Raw genomic sequence first — 20,422 nt, forward strand, 5'->3', positions numbered from 1 at the left:
CCTGGAGGTTATTCTTATGCACTGTACAGATATTCTTTTTTAGTTTATGGTGTCTTGGAGTGGCTAGAGGGAAGTAACTGAAATTGTTGAGCTGTGTTCCAGTAGCCTAAACCCTTGAAGATGACTATATAAAGATAGAACATTTACAATATGACTGTGTGTGAGAACCTTATGTGTGGTGCTCCTTATACTCAGGGTATGGACAAATGAGTAAAAAAAAAATATGGAAAATAAATAATAGGGGGGACAAGGAGTAAAATAAATTGGGTAAGATGGAAACAGTAGTGGTCAATGAGAGGAAGAGGTGAGGTGTATGGTATATATGAGTTTTTTCTTTTTATTTCTTTTTCTGGAGTGACACAAATGTCTAAAAAATGATCATGTTGATGAACACACAAGTATGTGATGGTATTGTGAGCCATTGATTGTGCACTAGGTATAGAAGATATGTGTGAAGATTTCTCAATAAAAAGTTTTAAAAAATAAAAATAAAAACTATATAACAGGACTTCCGGGTCAAGATGGTGGCTTAACAACGTGCATGTTTTAGTTCATTCTCCAGAACAACTACTAAATAACCAGAAACAGTACAGAACAGCTCCTGGGGCTACGTCAGTGACCAGACACACAGCATACCCCAATCTGGACCAGCTGGACCAGCTGCGAGCACCCCCCAGAACTGTGAGTTCCCAAAGCTGCGGCAGCCAATGCCCCTCCCCCACAGGCCGCTTCCCAGAGGGGAAAGGAAAGGACTTTACCAGCAGCAGGGACTGGGCACAATCAAACGCCAATTGTGGAACTAATTAACAAATTCTGACTACTAAAAATAGGCCCCCAGCTGAGGTGAACCTGATCAAAGCGGAGGTTGCTCATTTTTGCCCCAGCGCCAAGCGAGCAGGACTGACAGAAAAAGGGGGAAAAAAAAAAAAAGAAGGAAACAGAGGTTTTTGTGGCTGTGTATCTACAAAGGTTTGACTGCCTCTGCATACAGCGGCAGGACTTTTCAGGCTGCAACTGCCCCAGGCATAGGCAGAAGTGAGCTCTTTTGGGGGCCTATCTGGAGCCTGTGCCTTCCCCAGGGGAGAGGTGAAGCCCCACCCAGGTGGAATCCCTCCACCAAGGAATTCAGACACCAGGGCTTGGTAATTTGAAGCCATTAAAACCAGCCTACAACCTCTCCTCTGTCCCCACCACGCCCCCAGCAGGGAGAGTCTGCCAAAGTTAAAGGTACTGCGTCATCTTATGCTGGTGGGATCTGCAGTCAGACAAGCGCCACATACCGGGCAGGATAAGAAAAACAGAGTCCAGAGACTTCACAGGAAAGTCTTTCAACCTGCTGGGTCTCACCCTTAGGGAAAATCGATGCAGGTGACTCTTTCCTCCTGATAGGAGGCCAGTTTGGTCTGGGAAAATCTGGCTGGGGTCTATAATATCTAAGTAGACCCTCCTAAGTGTGTGTGTGTGGGGGGGAGGCACCACTCAAGCAGGGCAAGACACAAGAAAACGAGAACTGAAAAATTCTCCTCTGTTAAACAAAACTTAAGCTAAAGGTCCAGATAAAGCTGAATGGAATGTCAAAGAACAGATAGACAACAAATTCATCCAGCAAGAAAACCCTAGATAAAATAAGTGAAAGCAATCTCCAGAATAAACTAATCAAGGTAATTAAATGCCTAGACACCAGCAAAAAATAACAAATCACACTAGGAAAACTGAAGATATGGCCCAGTCAAAGGAAGAAACCAACAATTCAAATGACATACAGGAGGTGAAACAATTAATTCAGAATATATGAACAGACATGGAAAACCTCATCAAAAACCAAATCAATGAACTGAGGGAGGATATAAAGAAAGCAAGGAAAGAACAAAAAGAAGAAACTGAAAGTCTGAAAAAACAAATCACAGAACTTATGGGAATGAAAGACACAGTAGAAGAGATGAAAAAAACAATGGAAACCTACAATGGTAGATTTCGAGAGACAGAACATAGGATTTCAAAACTGGAGGACGGAACATCTGAAATCCGACAAGAAACAGAAACTATAGGGGAAAAAAAGGAAAAATATGAGCTGGGACTCAGGGAATTGAAAAACAATATGAAGTGCATGAATATACGTGTTGTGGGTGCCCCAGAATGAGAAGAGAAGGGAAAAGGAGGAGAAAAACTAATGGAGGAAATTATCACTGAAAATTTCCCAACTCTTATGACAGACTTAAAATTACATATCCAAGAAGTGCAGCGTACCCCAAAGAGAATAGATCCGAATAGACATACTCCAAGACATTTAATAATCAGAATGTCAGAGGTCAAAGAGAAAGAGAGGATCTTGAAAGCAGCAAGAGAAAAGCAATCCATCACATACAAGGGAAGCCCAATAAGACTATGCTCAGATCTCTCAGCAGAAACCATGGAGGCGAGAAGACAGTGGGATAATATATTTAAATTATCAAAAGAGAAAAACTGCTGACCAAGAATTCTATATCCAGCAAAACTGTCCTTCAAAAATGAGGGCGAAATTAAAACTAAGAAATTCAACTTAGTACATCACTGTTAACTAAAGTACAAAAGCTATTCGGATTGCACATTTTTCTCCCAGTGTCCCTCTTCTGTCCTGGTATCCGATCCAGGACCCCACCTTACACTTCGTTGTCATGTCTCCTTGGTCTCCAATCTGTGACAGTTCTTTCCTTCCCTTGTCTTTCATGACCTTGACACTTTCGAAGAAGACTGGTCAATTATTTTGTAGCATGTCTGTCAATTTGGGTTTTCTGAGGTATTCTCTTAATCGATTTGAGGTTGTATATTACTGGGAAAAAAGATCACAGAAGTGAAGGCAAGGCTTTTTCATTGCCTCCCATCAGAAGTACATGATGTGGAAATGCATTCTATGGTGATAAACTTTTATTTTACCCTTTGTGATAACTAAATATATCGATAGAGGTACTCTGAAACTAAAAAAAAAAAAAACTATATAACATCACAGGAATGAAAGAAAATCCACACAGAGAAAGCATGGCAAAAAGAGGGGCTGTCCATTGTAACATTTAAGTGATGAAAGAGAAAGAGGAACATGAAAAGGAAATTGAGAATGAACAGTCAGAACAGTGAAAAGAAATTCAGGACACTGTGGTATTGTGGAAACCAAAGATAGGGTGGTCAGTCAATGGTCTCAAATGTTACTGAAGGTCAAATAAGGACTAAGAATTCTCCACTGGAATTTGCATCAGAGAGGCAATTTTTGAGACGTAGTTGGAAAAGACTGCAGTTTGTTAAGGAAGAAGTTGGGAGTGGCAGATTCTACAACACAGATGAAATCTGAATGAATAGTCAGAAAGAAACTGAGAAGTTGAAGGATAAGTCTTTTATTTCTAAAAGATGGGAAGAGGAAAGAAGAGAGAAAAAGAAGGAGAGAGTCAGTGTACAATGAATAAAAAATTCAATTCACCAAGAAGACAAAGCATTCCCAAATGTGTATACACCGAAAAACAGAGCTTAAAAATACACGATGCAACTGTATAAGTATATAGCATTTACAAGGTGACTGTGTGATTATGAAAACCTTGTGTCTAATGTTCATCTGTATGTACTTCAACATATGACTTGAAAGAACAATCCTCCTCCATAGTGATTCCAAAAAACTACAATGAACAATGGAATCAAGCATATTTTGTAGGACTAAGTTGCCAGATTGTGGTACTAGCCAAAGCACATACACTTCAGATTGCAACCACTAAATGGTGGTTATCCAGGGTATGGACAGATGAGTAAAAAATAATAATAATAAAGATTAAAAAATAAACAGTAGAGTTAGATAAAGGGTAAAAACTGGGTTAATTGAAATACTGTGGGTCAATGAGAGGGAGGGGTAAGAGGTATGGAATGTATGAGTTTTCTGAGTTTTTTTCCTTTTTATTTCTTTTTCTGGAGCAATGCAAAGTTCTAAGAATGATCATGGTGAAGAATACACAACTATGTGATGATATTGTGAGCCACTGATAGCATAATATGGTTATAATGTATGTGTGTGGATACTTCTCAATAAAAATATTTTTTTTAAAAAAAGCAACATCTAACAAGATACACTCAGTGCCATGTGAAAAAGTTCAATCTTCAAGTGACAGAGAAAGGAATACCTCATTTTTTTAAACTTTTTTTATTAATTAAAAAAAATTAACAAACAAAACATTTAGAAATCATTCCATTCTACATATATAATCAGTAATTCTTAATATCATCACATAGTTGCATATTCATCATTTCTTAGTACATTTGCATCAATTTAGAAAAAGAAATAAAAAGACAACAGAAAAAGAAATAAAATGATAATAGAGAAAAAAAAACTATACGTACCATACCCCTTACCCCTCGCTTTCATTTACCACTATTTCAAACTGAATTTATTTTAACATTTGTTCCTCCTATTATTTATTTTTATTCCATATGTTCTACTCTTCTGTTGATATAGTTGCTAAAAGGAGCATCAGACATAAGGTTTTCACATAGGAATACCTCATTTTTGCCCAAAAGGTTTTCACACTATAGGATACAATTCAACTAGAAAGGTTTAAAAGAATCATCTCATTAATTGTTAAAGGAAAAAAGAAATTTGTAGACTATTTCTGAGTCTGATTTGAAGTCAATGATCCAAAGCCAAATAAAAATAAATTTGTCCATGCTCCATACACTGATCTATTCATTAGTATGGGCTCTAAACAATTAGTCAAAGCCAAGGAAAAAGCACTTCTTCGTTCTAACTGAACAATGGTGATACTAACAACAGTTGCAGTATGCTAAATCAGTGGTTCCTTCCCAGCCTGGGAAACTGGCAAAGACATAATCTGTAAGGGTCTGAGATCCTTAACAGCATCAAGCAAGTTGTCAGAAAGGCTGAACAGATGTCTCAACACATAAACTTATCTGCCAAATGTTCATGGATGCTCCCTAAGAAGGAAAACACCCAGTCATTTAAATCTATTATTAAATTCATCTTGACTTTATCATTAAGTAATTTAACAAATAGAAAGTATAACCAATACAGAATTCAGGACTAGAACGTTAATGTTAAAGAAGACTAACACTCAAAAGGTTTTGAACTCCTTTGCTTTAAAAAACAAACAAAAACTATATATAAGATACTTCTTACAACAATGAAGAAATAGTATCCCTACGTTGAAGGATTTCTTCATCTGTATGTACTTCGACAAAAGACTTGAAAGAACAATCATCCTCAACAGTGATTCCACAAAACTACAACGAACAATGGAATCAAGCATATTTTGTAAGACTAAGTTGCCAGATTGTGGCACTAGCCAAAGCACATACACTTCACAGATTGCAACCACTAAATGTAAAACATTTCACTTTGAGAGAGCGCATTATTACTTTTACTCAAAGTGTTCAGACAAAAACTGGTCACCCCAGAAAATAACTATATTAGAAAACAGCCTGGCTAGTTTTGCGAAACTCTCAAAAGGGTTTTCTGGCCACAGTCAATTATTTTATAACCTCCAACCATTATTTCAAGTTATTCAAATCAAAACAAAAGCAGTAAGGCCACAAAGCAAGAAAAAATTCTTTGTGACTTAGTTCCCTCATCTATCTTCCTTAATGACCTAATAATCAAATGTAATCTGCATTCCCCCAAACAAATTTCTCAATTGTTTTCCACTATCTAGAGCTCTGGGACTCCAATTTTTTTTTTTAATAGAAGCACACCCTTCCCAAGTATGATTATTTCAAACTTAGAGAACAATGTACTATTATATTACATATATAATGATCATATATAAAAACATTTTTTGAGATTAAAAAAACAAATATTTTAATACCCCCTCCAACTCTGTACTCTAATAGATTATCCTGTCCATCCAAACTGCCAGAAGCTCATTTTTGAAACTAATGAACTAGAGTACTGTTCTCCAGTGTTTATCACAATCATTGAGAATCGAGAGGGGCTTGTTCAATATACTGAGCACAAGGCCAAAACTCCAATCCAACATCCATGAAAACCTGGCCTGGACCTTTGTACGTTTTAACAGGCTCTTTAGAGAGATTCTAGCATACAAGACAAACTTGAAACTCCTTTGCAAGATCCAGGAGTACTTCACCTAACAGTACAATCTTTGCTTTCCAAATTTTTTTCCCCTGAATACACTTGAGCAAAACTCAACCAACCCGAAGTTCACAATTCACACCTACCAGCCTTTGAACATACTGTTTTCCATGCTTAGGTGTGAAATCCTAACTCAACACCATGATCACGCCTATCTTGGTCACTAAACATCTTCAAGTCTCAGTTCCAACTTCCTCTGTCAACCCTTCCCTGGCTTCCTAAAACAGACTGAGAGCGCTCCTTCTCCTACGCTTCGAATGTACTTCTTAACCTTGTAGCAATCATCCTACAGAATTTAACAGCACTTCTGTCTTACACTAGAGAACACTTGAAGGGACCTGTCATTTCATCTTTGAATCCTCAAAGGCCTAGCATAATGCCTGGCATGTAATATGGTTTTTAAAATTTATGTTGAATAAAGACATAAATAAAAGGTAAACAAGGCTGGCCATGTTGGCAAATAGTGAACCCTAAGTTAAAACATGGACTATAATAGTACAATTGTAAAAATGAACTATCATCTAGATATCACCTTTGTAGTTAAGGCATAATAGAGAGGCTGGAGGGAACTGTTTGAAAATGTACAGCTGTGTTCCAGTAGCCATGTTTCTTGAGGATGATTGCCTAATGATATAGCTTTCTCGATGTAACTGTGTGACTGTGAAACCTTATGTCTGATGCCTCTTTTATCTACCTTATGGACAGATGAGTAAAACATGGATTAGAAATTAATAAATAATGGGAACAATGTTAAAATAAATTTAGTAGATTGAAATGCTAATGTGAATGAAAGGGAGGGGTAAGGGATATGGTATATATGAATTTTTTTTTATTTTTCTGAATTGTTACAAATGTTCTAAGAAATGATGAATATGCAACTATGTAATGAAAAAGAATGTTCATATTGTATATTGATTGGTTTTATTCATAAAAAAAATTAAAAAAAAAAAATGAACTATCATCAACTGTACCAAATGTTCCATACCAATGCAAGTTGTTAATAATAGGGAGGTAGATGTTAATCCTGTATTTTGTGCACAACTGTTCTGTAAACCCACAACTTCATTAATAAGGAAAAAAGTAAGTGAGAAACTGAAAAAAAATATTTTAAAGTTTGGCTGGGTGGAAGTTATGTGGATTAACAAGCAGGGATAGTTACTTAAGTGGTGAAACTAAAACTTCAAAAACAACTGCTATGGGTGGGCCATGGTGGCTGAGCAGGCAGAGTTCTTGCCTGCCATGCCTGAAACCCAGGTTCAATACCCAGTGCCTGCCTACGAAGAAAAAAAAAAGACTGCCATATCTACTTCCGACAATAACCAAAGATAAATCAAAGAAGGCAAAGCAATTATCTTATACGGAATATCTGTAAGTACTGTATAAATTATTTCTTATACCTAGAACTTATGCTGTGAAACAGGTACTATTTCCCTTTTACAATATATAAAAACAAAGTATTATGAGCTGAAGTCTCACAACTATGTATCAGAGTTTTTAAATAGTGATGCTAGAATTTACCCCTGGATCTAAATGCATATCCTTCTAATGAAAGCCATTTAAGTTTCAAGAAATTAAAACATTTAGAAAGTATTACTACAAAGCCAAAAACTTATTTTTACATTCATTTGGAAACCAGCCTCAATTATGTTTCATAAAGCCAAAGAGACAGTGAGGTCCTGTATTTGGTCTCCAAGAGTAGCTGAAGAAATTTAGCCAAAGGATGACTTGAGACCTGAGCCAGCAGTCAGATACAGAGCTTGGTGGTTCAAACAGCAAGTAGTATAAATCATCAATTAGTGTGTTCAAACAGCAAGTAGTATAAATCATCAATTAGTGTGTAAAAAACAGGAGACTGGTAGAGGAAAGTTTGTTGCCCGACACTTAAATGCTCATCTCCTGATCAAAGGGAAAGTATGTGATATGCCAGGGCAAGATGGCTCCCATCAGGTTTCCCTCCCCGCAGATGCACTCCAATGTTACTTGTCCACTATTTTAGCATGGTTTTCTATTAAATCAAAGTGAGTATCTGCTAAATTAGCTCTTCTTGCTCATCATCAGTATGCTGACTGACCCCTCTTAAAAAGCACTACATCAGAAACAAAAGGACAAATACTGTAGGGTCTCACTGATATGAACTGACATTAGTGAATAAACTTGGAGAATTTCATTGGTAACAGAGACCATCAGGAGCTAGAAATAGGGTAAGGTATTGGATAATTGGAGCTAAAGGGATACAGACTGTGCAACAGGACTGAATGTAAAAACTCAGAAATGCACAGCACAGTACTACTTAACTGTAATACAATTATGTTAAAGCACTGAATGAAGCTGAATGTGAGAATGATAGAGGGAGGAGGGCGGGGGGAACAAATGAAATCAGAAAGAAAGATAGACAATAAAGACTGAGATAGTATAACCTAGGAATGCCTAGAGTGTATAATGATAGTGACTTAAATGTACCAGTTTAAAATATGTTTTTGCATGAGGAAGAACAAAGGAATGTCATTACTGCAGGGTGCTGAAAATAGATGGTAATATTTCAAAATTTTAATTTAACTTATGTGTGAGACTAAAGCAAAAAATGTTTATTTGGTACAAAATTTATATTTTGACTAGTCCATTTCCTAATATAACTTATGTAGACAGCTTAATTGAACACCATAAGTACATGGAACCTTGAGTAGGGCATGAGATTTTGTTGGTTTGTCCAGAGTGATGCCCCAATAAATCCCAGAGTGATTTGAACAGTGAATAAAAAAGTATTTGCAAAGTCCCCTTGAGGGAATGGTGAGAAAGGGGGAAAATTCAAGTTCCCCAAGTTGAATTCTTGATATTCTCACAAGAAGTGTGGACAGCCAAAGCTATAGGCTGAGCCCCCAATCTTGGGGTTTGTTCATATGAAACTTAACCCAACAAAGGACAGGTCAAACCTACTTAAAATTAGGCCTAAGAGTCACCCCCAAGAGAACCTCTTTGTTGCTCAGATGTGGCCTCTCTCCAGCCAACACAACAAGCAACTCACTACCCTCCCCCTGTCTACATGGGACACGACTCCCAGGGGTGTGGACCTTCCTGGCAACATGGGACAGAAATCCTAGAATGAGCTGAGACTCAGCATCAAGGGATTGAGAAAACCTTCTCGACCAAAAGGGGAAGAGTAAAATGAGACAAAATAAAGTGTTAATGGCTGAGAGATTCCACACAGAGTCCAGATGTTATTTTGGAGGTTATTCTTATGCATTAAATAGATATCACCTTGTTAGTCAAGACATAATGGAGAGGCTGGAGGGAACTGCCTGAAAATGTAGAGCTGTGTTCCAGTAGCCATGTTTCTTGAAGATGATTGTATAATAATATAGCTTTCACAATGTGACTGTGTGATTGTGAAAACCTTATGTCTGATACTCCTTTTATCTACCTTGTCAACAGATGAGTGGAACATATGGAATAAAAATAAGTAATAGGGGGAACAACTGTCAAAATAAATTTAGTTTGAAATGCTAGTGATCAATGAAAGGGAGGTGTAAGGGGTACGGTATGTAAAATTTTTTTCTGTTTTTGTTTTATTTTTCTGCTGTCTTTTTCTTTTTCTGAATTGATGCAAATGTTTTGGGAAATGATCATGATGATGAATATGCAACTATGTGATGATATTGTGAATTGCTGAGTTATGTGTTGGGAATGTTTGTGTTTCTTGTAATTTTTTTAATTAATAAAAAATCTTTAAAAAATTAAAATATATTATCCTATTAGAAATAAATAAACAAATAATAGGGAGAACAAATGTTAAAATAAAATAAATTTAGATTGAAATGCTAGTGATCAATGAAAGGGAGGGGTAAGGGGTATGGTATGTATGAATTTTTTTCTGTTTTCTTTTTATTTCTTTTTCTGAATAGATGCAAACCTTCCAAGAAATGATCATGATGATGAATATGCAACTATGTGATGACATTGTGAATTACTGATTATATATGTAGAACAGAATGATCAAAAGTTAAGAATGTTTCTGTTTGTTTGGTTTTTTTGGTATTTAAAAAACAATTTCTAATAAAAAATTTTTTAAAAAAAGCACTACGATTTTGCAAGTTTCACAAACTATCTGAGAAAGCATACTTGAATAATGCATTCTGGTCAGTCATATTTATGCATATAATCCCAATTTTGACAAATTTTTACTCTTCCAAACTATTCTATTCTAGTAATCTCTTACCTCTTCTCTTCCTGAAAGCAAGCACACCCACAGTCTAACACAGACTGTTAGGAATAGGGCTTTAAGATTAGTTTAACAATTCTTGATGTTTATTAATACAAAACTACAATAAATTTCAATTTTTCAGATAAAGGGTATTGTGAAGATAATTACACAACTTGTTCTAGCCAAATGGTTTCCCTAGGATGAGAACTTTCCTCTTTTTGCATTGACCTCTGTAAAGGCTGCTCTGAAAAAGGCACTGATTATACTTATGTTTTTAAGTCTTTCCCACTAGACTGAACTCTGCGAGCAAAAAATATAATTTAATCTTTGTTTTGCCAGTTCTGAACAGCAAGGAATAACAAAACCCCGATATGTGAACTGATATTATCATTTCTGAGGCACTTTGCTAGTTCACCATCCAACAGAATCTTTACGACTATTTCCTATGAGATAAGCAAGAAAGTTTATTATTCCCTTTCTCAGAAAAAAAAGTAAAAGCTCAGAGAACTTAAGAAATGTGTTCAAAGTCACTGAACTAGTGTCAAAGCCAGGACCAGAATTCTTCTAATGTTTTTTTTTAGGTAGATGCTCTTTCCAGGCAACAGTAACTACAGTCATCAGTGAAAAATCTATTTAAAATTTCACTGAAATCCATCAAACCACACGGGAAAATTCACAAAGCATTAAAACATTTTGCTGGTCAAAGATTATTATTCAGACATTAGAATAGCCATTTCTCAACAGAAAAAATTTTATGTTAGCTTCAAAGTGATTCTACAACTGACCATACTACAGTCTGTTTTTTCTTATTAAAAAGCTTTATCTTCTCAAATTAGTAAACTCAACCATGTAAAAAATTAATGCTAAAGTAAGCTTTTTAGAGCCCTTTGCCAATAGGTAGTAATTCAATCTGGTATTGATCTTTTCACAAATAACAAAACCAAGAAACTTTTATATATAACTAAAGACCACATATAACAGAGCTGCGTAAAATTATAATTGCTTTATATTTAGCTTGTTTTTGTACAAACAAGATTGTGCAAGATATATATAAAGTTTCCCTGATTAAACAGTCTTTCCAACTTTTTACAATTTCTATGAGCATAGACTTTCAAGAAAATATTTGAAAATAAATGCACTGCCTTTTGTCCATTAATTAGCAAATAAAACATGGACTTAACAAAAACAAACAAACAAAAAACCTTCAGGTTACCTGATCCTTTATATGAGTGCTTCTACAGTTTCAAATTTTTAATCCAAAATCACCAATGCTTGTCCTAAATAAGAACAAAGCATCTGCTCTCCCCCTCCCAAATATTTAGCAGCTACCATGTCGATCACCAAGTGGTTTTCCTTTTCAATTACATACAACAGCAGCTTGTCGCACAAAAGCAAAACTAGAAAGATATTTTTTATTGTGGCTACATTTACCATTTTAACCACTTTTAAGTGTATACTTCAATGGCATATAATTACTTTTACGATGTTATGCTATCATCACCACCTTCCACTACTAAAACTTCTCCATCATGCAAAACAGAAAGTCTAACCATTAAGCAATAATTTCCCATTCCCCCTCCTCCCAGTCCCTGGGAGCCTCTAATCTATGTTTTGTCTCTATGAAATTGCTTATTCTAGGTATTTCCTATAAATGGAATCATACAATATTTATCCTCTTCTGCCTGGCTTATTTTACTTAGTGTGATATCTTCAAGGTTCATCTGTGTTGTAGCATGTATTAATATGTCATTCCTTTTTATGACTAAATAATAGCTCAATACTTTTATATACCATGTATTGTTTATCCATTCATCTTGATGATGGGCTACTGTGAATAATAATACTGTGAACACTGGCATAGGCATGCAAAAGTATCTGTTTGATTCCCTGCTAACATTTTCTTTGGGTATATACCTAAGAATAGGTTATATTTAATAGTAGAGAAATTTTTAATAAGTAAACTGAACTGGACTTCCTGTTTTTATATTCTAAAAGAGAATAGAAAGCTAAGACATCTCTCTGAAAACCAAAGTACGAGGTAAGAATCATTACCCATCATATTCACAAGGAAAAGAAAACAATACACTAGAAGCTAGGTATAACTGGACATAAAAGGTTTGTGATACTTCCTTTTCTAGTACAAATCCAGTAAATTTCACTAAATTGTCTTATTAACCCACCACATTTTCCTCAACCTAAGGTTTCTACTCAAGCTGGTTCATCTAAACACTCTCCCCTGCTGCCTCCTACTCAACTTCAACTCACTCAAGTCTCATCCTTGGAGGGGTCCTCTCCAATCACTCAAGCTAATGATCTCCCCTGTTGACCTCTCTAAGGTGTAACATTCCTTTGTTCCAAAACATGCATCAAAAGTTTTATTATATATTCATTTCTATATTTGCTTAATGTCTGCTTCTCCCAAAAGAGAATAAGATCCTAAAAGTAGGGCGGGCAACAGTGGATGAGTGGCAGAGTTCTCGCCTACCATGCCAGACACCCAGGTGTGATTCCCAGTGTCTGCCCATGTGGAAAAAAAAACAAACCTAAAAGTCCACTATGATTTTTTAATAGCTTTATTAAGGTATAATTTATATACCATAAAATTTATTTCAAGTGTACAATTCAATGATTTCTAGTAAGTTTACAGAGTTATGCAACCATCATGATCACTTTTATTTTGCTCCTCAATATAGCTCTGGCACTTGGAGCTAAATAAATGTATTTGGTAAATGAATAAATCAGCTGATAATGAATTAATCTTGTAATACCATTACTACTAGCACCAATTTAATGTACCACATGATTTAGTTGGTGCGTTAAAACAGCCTTTATTCCATCCCATCCCAAATATTTTTCATTATTTCCATTTCCAATCAAAGTTGATTTTAATATGAGGTCCTTAAGTGAGCCTACATACAAATTAACCTTCAGCCTCCCTTGGGAAAGCACACCCCTTTCAGGCTTGGGGAATACTGACTCAGGTCATGTTCATGTATCCAAATTACCCATCCTTTCTCTCTATCAAATAACCACCTCTTCTTCTAGTAGCACTAATCTTATTCATTGGTGAAAACACAGTCTTCATTTAATGGGTGCACCTTTGTAATAAACAAGTATAACTGATTCTGATATATGCCTAGTTGAGACCTAAATACAGTGTGACTCTAAAGAAGTGAAAACCTTAGGATATAAAATCACAGCCTCTTTTCAGTTTAGCCATCTGTAAACAGGAATTTTCTATTTCTACAAAAAAGGAAAAAACATTTTCAGTTTTTCATTCTTTTCATAACTATTAGGGTTTCAGACAACTCAGGTGCAAAATAACATTAAAAATAATAACTACAGAAAGGGGCCCTGAATTGCCAAAAATATATTGAAAATGAAGAACAAAGTTGGAGAACTCAAACTTTCTAATTTCAAAATCTACTACAAAGCTACTGTAATCAAAACAGTGTGCTACTCCACGTTTCTTGAAGATGATTGTATAATGATATAGCTTTCACAGTGTGACTCTGATTGTAAAAACCCTGTGTCTGATGCTCCTTTTATCTACCTTATCAAAAGACAAGTAAAACATACGGATTAAAAATAAATAAATAAATAATAGGGGGAACAAATGTTAGAATAAATTTAGTAGATTGAAATGCTGGTGATCAGTGAGGAGGAAGGGGAAGGAGTATGGTATATACAGATTTTTTTCTTTTTTATTTCTTTTTCTGGATTGATGCAAATGTTCTGAGAGGTGATCATGGTGATAAATATACAACTATGTGATGATAATGCAAGTTACTGTTTATATACCAAGAATGGAATGATCATACAGTAAGAATGTTTGTGTTTATATGTTACATTTAAAAAAACAAAACAGTGTGCTACTGGCACAGGAAAAAGACATAAAGACCAAAGGCCTAGATTTGAGAGTTCAGAAATATACCCATACATCTGTGGTCAACTGATTTTCAACAAGGACACTAAGTCCTCTCAAAGGGAAAAGAATCGTCTCTTCAACAAATGTTGCTGATAACCATATGCAAAAGAAGTAACATGGGTACCCTATTTCAGACCACATGCAAAAATTAACTCAAAATAGATCAACAACCTAAATACAAGAACTAAAACATAAAACACAGAGGAAAATCATAAGGACCTTGTGATAAAAGTGGATTCTTAGATATGATTCCCAAAACAAAAGGAACAAAAGAAAAAAACATAACAGATTTTCTACTCCATCAAAATTAAAAACTGTTTTGGGCAGGCCACGGTGGCTGAGTTCTCACCTGCCTTGCCAGAGACCGGGTTTGATTCCCGGTGCCTGCCCATGCAAAACAAAACAGAACAACAAAAAACCCTGCATTTCAAGGAAAATTACCAAAAAATTGAAAAGATGACCCAAAAAAATTGGAGAAAATACATGGAAATTACATAGTTGATAAGGTTTACTATCCAAAATATACTAAAAAATTCCTAGAATTCAAAACAAGAAGAAAGAACGAAGGACTTGAATAGACATTTCTTCAAAGAAGATATACAAATAGCCAAAAGCACATGAAAAGATGCTCAACCTCACTAGTATTAGGGAAATACAAACCAAAACCACAGTAAGATTCCACTTCACACTCACTAGAACAATTATCCTTTAAAAAAAAAAAAAAAAGGAACAAATGTTAGTGAAGATGCCGAAAAACGAAATTGTCAAATATTGGTGATGGGAACATAATACGGTTGAGGTGCTGTGGAAAACAGTTTGACACTTCCTCAGAAAGTTAAACATGGACTCATCAAATGACCTGACAATTCCACTTCTATGTATATACTCCAAAGATTTGAAAACAGGGACTCAAACAAATATTTGTACAACAATGTTCACAGGCAGCATTATTCACAATAACCAAACAGTGAAAGCAACCTCTGTCAACAGATGAACTGATAAAAATATGGTATATACATAAAATGAAATATCATTCAGTCATAGGAAGAAATGAAGTTCTGATAGATGCTGCAACATGGATGAACCTTTCAGACATGCTGTTGAATAAAATAAGCCAGAAACATAAGGGCAAATAGTGCATGACTTCACATACATCAAATATCTAGAACAAGCAAATGCATAAGAAGGTAGTTGGGGGGAGGTGTTGTTTAATGAGTACAGATTTCTGTTTTGTTAATGGATGGTGGTAGATAGCACAATATTGTGAATGCAATTAATGTCACTGTACTTTAATGTCACTGTACTTTAAGCATAAAAGCCATTAAAATGGCAAAGAAAAAAGAATACAAGAATGTCTACTATTACATTCCCCAATATTAAACTTAGTGTTCAATAATGGTGAACCACACAGAGGACAGAGGTTATTCATAAATTTTAATAAAAGTAGTTGTCATTAGTGGGACAGAAAACCAGACAAGTTATTGTATTCATTTCAGTAGTTTCCTCCCAAAACTATAGCATTCCAACATAAAACACACTGTAACATTAACTTCATCCAATAAGAAAAGTCATGTCACTCTGATATGCCCTTCTATGCCTTCGCAAAGACTTGAGTTGCATCACACAAATCCGTAATTAGTGACACAATATTACTCTAAAAATAAACACAGATTAAGAAAGCATAAAAGGGCTCCCGGTGAATATGGAAGTACTGTCGAGATCATTCAATTCCATTCAACAAGTACTTTACTAAGTGCACAGAACCTGTGAGAAACTCAGGCCAAGGCCTATTTCAGGGTTACCAAAATGGAGAGTTGAAGACACAGCCTCACATTAATCTCACAAGTCACTATTTCAAAGCAACCCTTTACTGTCTGCCTCCCACAGCAAGTGCATCCCAGCCTATATTACCCCATAATTGCGGTTACCATCTTTCAGATCATCAGCTCCTTGCAAGAAGAGTAAATGCCCAACATATTTTTTTCACTGACGAGAACAGCAAATAGAATTAAATTATACAACTGCCTTTCAATTTCTTCTAATTTTATCTTGAAAACAGGCGCCCCATCCGAAATTTAACGTTGTACAAAGCGTTCCTCAGGCCCTGCCTATGCAGAATGCATTCTAGACAACTCCTCGGTGCACCGGCGGCCCAATTTTGGTATTCTCTGGGCGATTTAAGGAAGTCAGCAAGCACTCAACTCACGTGATCTTACCAAGGGGCGCAGCTGAGACCAGACCAAACCACAGTTGTTTCTTTTTTTTTTTCCTGCACCAACTTCACTGCCCAGCATGAAGGAAGTGGGTAGGGAAATGGCGCAGGACCGGTAGGGGGGAAGCTAGCAGACAAACGTGGACTGAGGTACCTTCTACTTTGGGTGAGCGAGGAGTTGAGCACGCTCGCTCACAAGCACTGCAGCGGCTGAAAATCGAAGGCTGCCACACCCCCCGGCAGCGAGGGGCACGACTTCACCTTCTTCTCTCGCCAAAAGGAGAAACAGTCCTCACGACGGAGCACCCCACCTGCAGAACACTGCGGCTGACCCCCAGCTCCCCAAGACGCAACGCCCTTGGGCCGGGCGCGGGTGGGACACAGTGCTGGAGGGCAGCGGAGGGGGGAAGGCGGCGGAGGGGGGAGGGCCGCGCGGACCGCGCATGCGCAGACAGGGGTACCCGCCCGTTTACCTACCGTTGGAACCGCGACGCCCTGTTCCCCGGCCGCGGCCGCTTCTCCAGGACCCGCGGCGACTGCAAGAGGCCGAGAACTGAGGGCCCAAGCGGCTCTGCGGCCGGCGAGCTCTTCCCGGGGCGACCGCTGCCGGAAGGCTGAAGCGACGGCGGTGGCGCGGGGCCAGCCCGGTAAGCGACACTGGAATCTCCAGGCGGTGAAGGCGGCGGAGACGCGAGAGAGGGGGCTACGGCGGCGGCGGCGGTGGCGGAGGAGGCACCACTATAGCGCAAAGCCTCCCTAACGGCGGGCGGGAGGAGAGCTGAGGGCTGGCGGGGGCCGGGCCGGACGTGACGTGCGTGGGAGGGGGAGAGGCGTGGCCGCTGCCAGGGGGAGGGGCGCGCGCCGCCTGGGCGATGGGAGGTCCACCGCGACCCCTGGCTCTATAGCCTCGGGCCTTAACGACCGCGGTGCTTCTCCCAACCCAAATGTGGGTCGCTGAGATACAGTGCAAGAAGCCAGGCGCGGGCCGGAGGAAGATGTCTGAAGGTCCTCGGTTTGGGGCAGGTTGGAAAGGAGCAAGAGGAAACTGGGGAAGGGACATAGGGCGGATAAAGGGAAAATCTGGAAAACCAGCTTTGCAGAAGGGTGGAAACACCCGGGGTATGGGGCCTTATCCAAGTGAGCCGCACAGAGACCTTAACATAAAACTGCCGGGGCAGATGTGAGCAGTGACGCGCGTTCCCATTCCCAGCGATGTGGGTCGGATCGGGGATGTCCAGGCTGCACCTGAGCCGTGCCCGCCTCCCCACCACTCCCCTTCAACTAAGGGCCACGGTACTTGACTTAGTATCCTGAGAGAATGTATGCCTCCGGCGACTTAAGGGTCTGGAAATGAGAAAGTCGGAAGGCTACACGTTTGCAAGGAGTTTCAGAGGCTGTGCTGAAAAGAGGCAGAAAGAATGGGCTCTCCGAGCCTAGGGAGTTTGTACTTGCTTGCATATCACCCGACCAACCCTGAAGCTCACAAAGGTAGGAATATTCAGCCAATCTCTTCTTTTCTTTAGTCTGTTAAGGACTTTGAGATCCTCCATTGAGTAAAACGCAGAGTTCTGCCTTTAGATTCCCTGTCGGCGGGTAGATCCACACCTAAACAAAGAACTCAAGGTGGCTGTAAAAAATATCTACCACCACGGTACAGTTGTCCCCTACCTGCCTTAGCTGCAAGTCAGTAACCTGAAAAATGTAAAATAAGAACCCTCATAGAATTTGAAAGAAGGTTAAAAAAAAAAAAAGTCACCCTATGAGATGATCTGTAAATGTGTTACAGAGGCCAGGGTGACTCCCAGATTTCATCAGAGAGACTAAAATAAATCACCTGTAACCTAAGTATCACAAGCCCAGTTGATGCTGTCATAACAGAAGGGTGGGGTTCACAAAGAGTCTAGAACCAGCCAAGTCTGAATTAGAATGTATTGTGGGGGCTCCCATTTTATCCAGGAGAGAGACTACTGAGTCTAATTACAAGGACCAGTGCTTATGAGCAGGCAGTCAAAAAGTTTAATTCAGATCCAATTGCTTATTCAACAAATATTTATTAAGCATTTACTATACACATTATGTTCTAGTCTCTTAGTATCAGTAAATAAGATCCCTGCCTTCAAGGAATTTACATCCTAACACACTTAAATTCTGGATATCTTTTAAAAAAATACAGCAACCCATGCTGTGATTCTGTACTGGTTATGTAGCCTTTCCATCCCTCAAGGAGACTCAGAGTAAATCACAACACCCAATGAGAAGTGACTGTCCAAAGTACATGAACAGTACTGGTTACACAATTTGTACAGTATTTGTCAATTAATAAATTCACATTATGGTTTATAAATAAGCTTCTGTTCATTGTTTTGAACTCTGAAATTGTTTTATATGAATTAGTTTCTCAGAATCCCCTGATTAAGCTGGAGTGAAATGAAATATGTCTGTGAATCTGCCACACTGAGAACCAGACAGATCCTGAGTTCATAGCAACCCAATTAAGATACACCCTGTGCATTCAGCCTTCTGTCTCTCTTTAAGCATCTTAAATGGGAGTTTTACATGTGATTCCATGCTTGGAGAACCAAAGGCAACATGATTGCTTCTATAGTTTAACCACGAGACAGTGAAAACTCTTGAGAATAAATCGTGAGAGTAAAAACCCTTCTAAACCTGCCCCACCAATGCAACCCATTGCTGACATAACTAACCATAACTCTTGCTGACATGACTGACCATAACTGGTAAGTTATTCCAAGTATGAAAACCAAGACCGTAAGTTCCCAGAGATAGGGACTCCCTTGCATGCTATGTGTTCTACCCCAGAGTATGGGCTCTCAAAAAACTAATTGATTCAATGACCATTTTTCCCTGTAAAATTCAAGACCATGTCTTTCAAAGCTATCTTTTCCAGATCTTACTTTGTAATAAACCAGTACTTTCCATGTGCAGGACTCATAGGGTATTAAAAATAATTTATAAAAATAAAAAAAAAAACTTTCTTTTTATCTGTCCTCATCCCTTTAAGCCTGTGCACTGGAAGTAGATTTATCGTGTATCTTATTGAAAACTCAGACAGATTTCCATGAGTTCTGTAGTCCTTCTATTGTCATTGAGTCACAAATATGAAGTTTGAAACTTTCTCCCCTTTTCCATCTGGAGACAGCTGGCACACTGCTTGCCTTGGAAACGGGAGCATAGTCCTGTCAAACCCTGCCTAGTTTTTCTTTTTCTCTCCCAGCTTACTAACCAGAGCCAAAGGGAGGGGAAGGAAGAAAACCAGGAAAATTCTTAACTGTAATTTTCATGTGATGGTTTGTTACTCTCTGGACCTGGCAGATGGTTAAAGCTGACTTTTTTCCATGGATACTTTTACATTTACTTCAGAGACCACAACCGTCACCATCTATAGTGGTTTCTCACCATAGTTCCCTTAATCTAAGCAAAAACACTCTATTCTGGCAGTTCTTTTCTCCTTCAACCTCTAGAAATCTGGTGATCCACCGCCAACTTCTTGTCTGTGAAAACCTATTCCCCTCCGTAGGGGACCTGTTAGATAGGATCTGAGGTAATCCTTACACTGGCCCATTTGCTATTGGCCCAGATCACTCCTCCCCCATATAATTTTTTTTTTTTGCATGGCAGGCACTGGGAATCGAACCTGGGTCACCAGCATGGCAGGCGAGAACTCTGCCACTCCATCACCATCGCCTGCCCCCATATAATTTTGCATATTTGTACAGTACATAACCCTGGTGGATGCCATCCACATCATCTTCATTGAGATTTGTGTATTTATTTTGATAAATTTCCAGCAGGTGGCAGTAAAGTGTTTGTCCAAGCTAAATTAGTATATTATCATTATTTTCTCTGACTGGAAGTGAATTGTTTTGACAATGGTGATTTTTTTTCTGATGGTCCTATTTAGGCTAGGGGCAGCTCTTTATGGCCCCCAGCTGGTTTGCAGGAAGCTCT

The 20,422-nt window shown here is 38.1% G+C and overlaps 2 protein-coding genes across 18 annotated transcripts in view; one reads left to right on the plus strand and one right to left on the minus strand.

Annotated features, from left to right (window-relative positions):
* The window catches only part of FAM13B (family with sequence similarity 13 member B), a 188,235-nt gene that overhangs the window by 123,357 nt on the left and 44,456 nt on the right, over positions 1 to 20,422 (minus strand). For 3 of the 11 annotated variants that reach the window (XM_077138560.1, XM_077138561.1, XM_077138549.1), the window contains exon 1: positions 18,210 to 18,305. The exons of 3 other annotated variants lie outside the window; for them this stretch is intronic. The gene's annotated coding sequence lies outside the window, so the exon portion shown is untranslated. Of the gene's footprint in view, positions 1 to 16,607; positions 16,826 to 16,930; positions 17,252 to 18,209; positions 18,661 to 20,422 lie in introns of those variants that run through there. 5 more of the 11 variants (XM_077138552.1, XM_077138556.1, XM_077138559.1 and 2 more) reach the window with 4 other exon arrangements.
* WNT8A (Wnt family member 8A) overlaps positions 16,922 to 20,422 on the plus strand; it is a 103,238-nt gene continuing 99,737 nt past the window's right edge. For 6 of the 7 annotated variants that reach the window (XM_077138570.1, XM_077138566.1, XM_077138567.1 and 3 more), the window contains exon 1: positions 16,922 to 17,100. The gene's annotated coding sequence lies outside the window, so the exon portion shown is untranslated. Of the gene's footprint in view, positions 17,101 to 17,268; positions 17,942 to 20,422 lie in introns of those variants that run through there. The other variant, XM_077138569.1, reaches the window with a different exon arrangement.

Source organism: Tamandua tetradactyla, chromosome 20 (genome assembly GCF_023851605.1).
Source record: "Tamandua tetradactyla isolate mTamTet1 chromosome 20, mTamTet1.pri, whole genome shotgun sequence".
NCBI classification, from domain to species: Eukaryota; Metazoa; Chordata; class Mammalia; order Pilosa; family Myrmecophagidae; genus Tamandua; species Tamandua tetradactyla.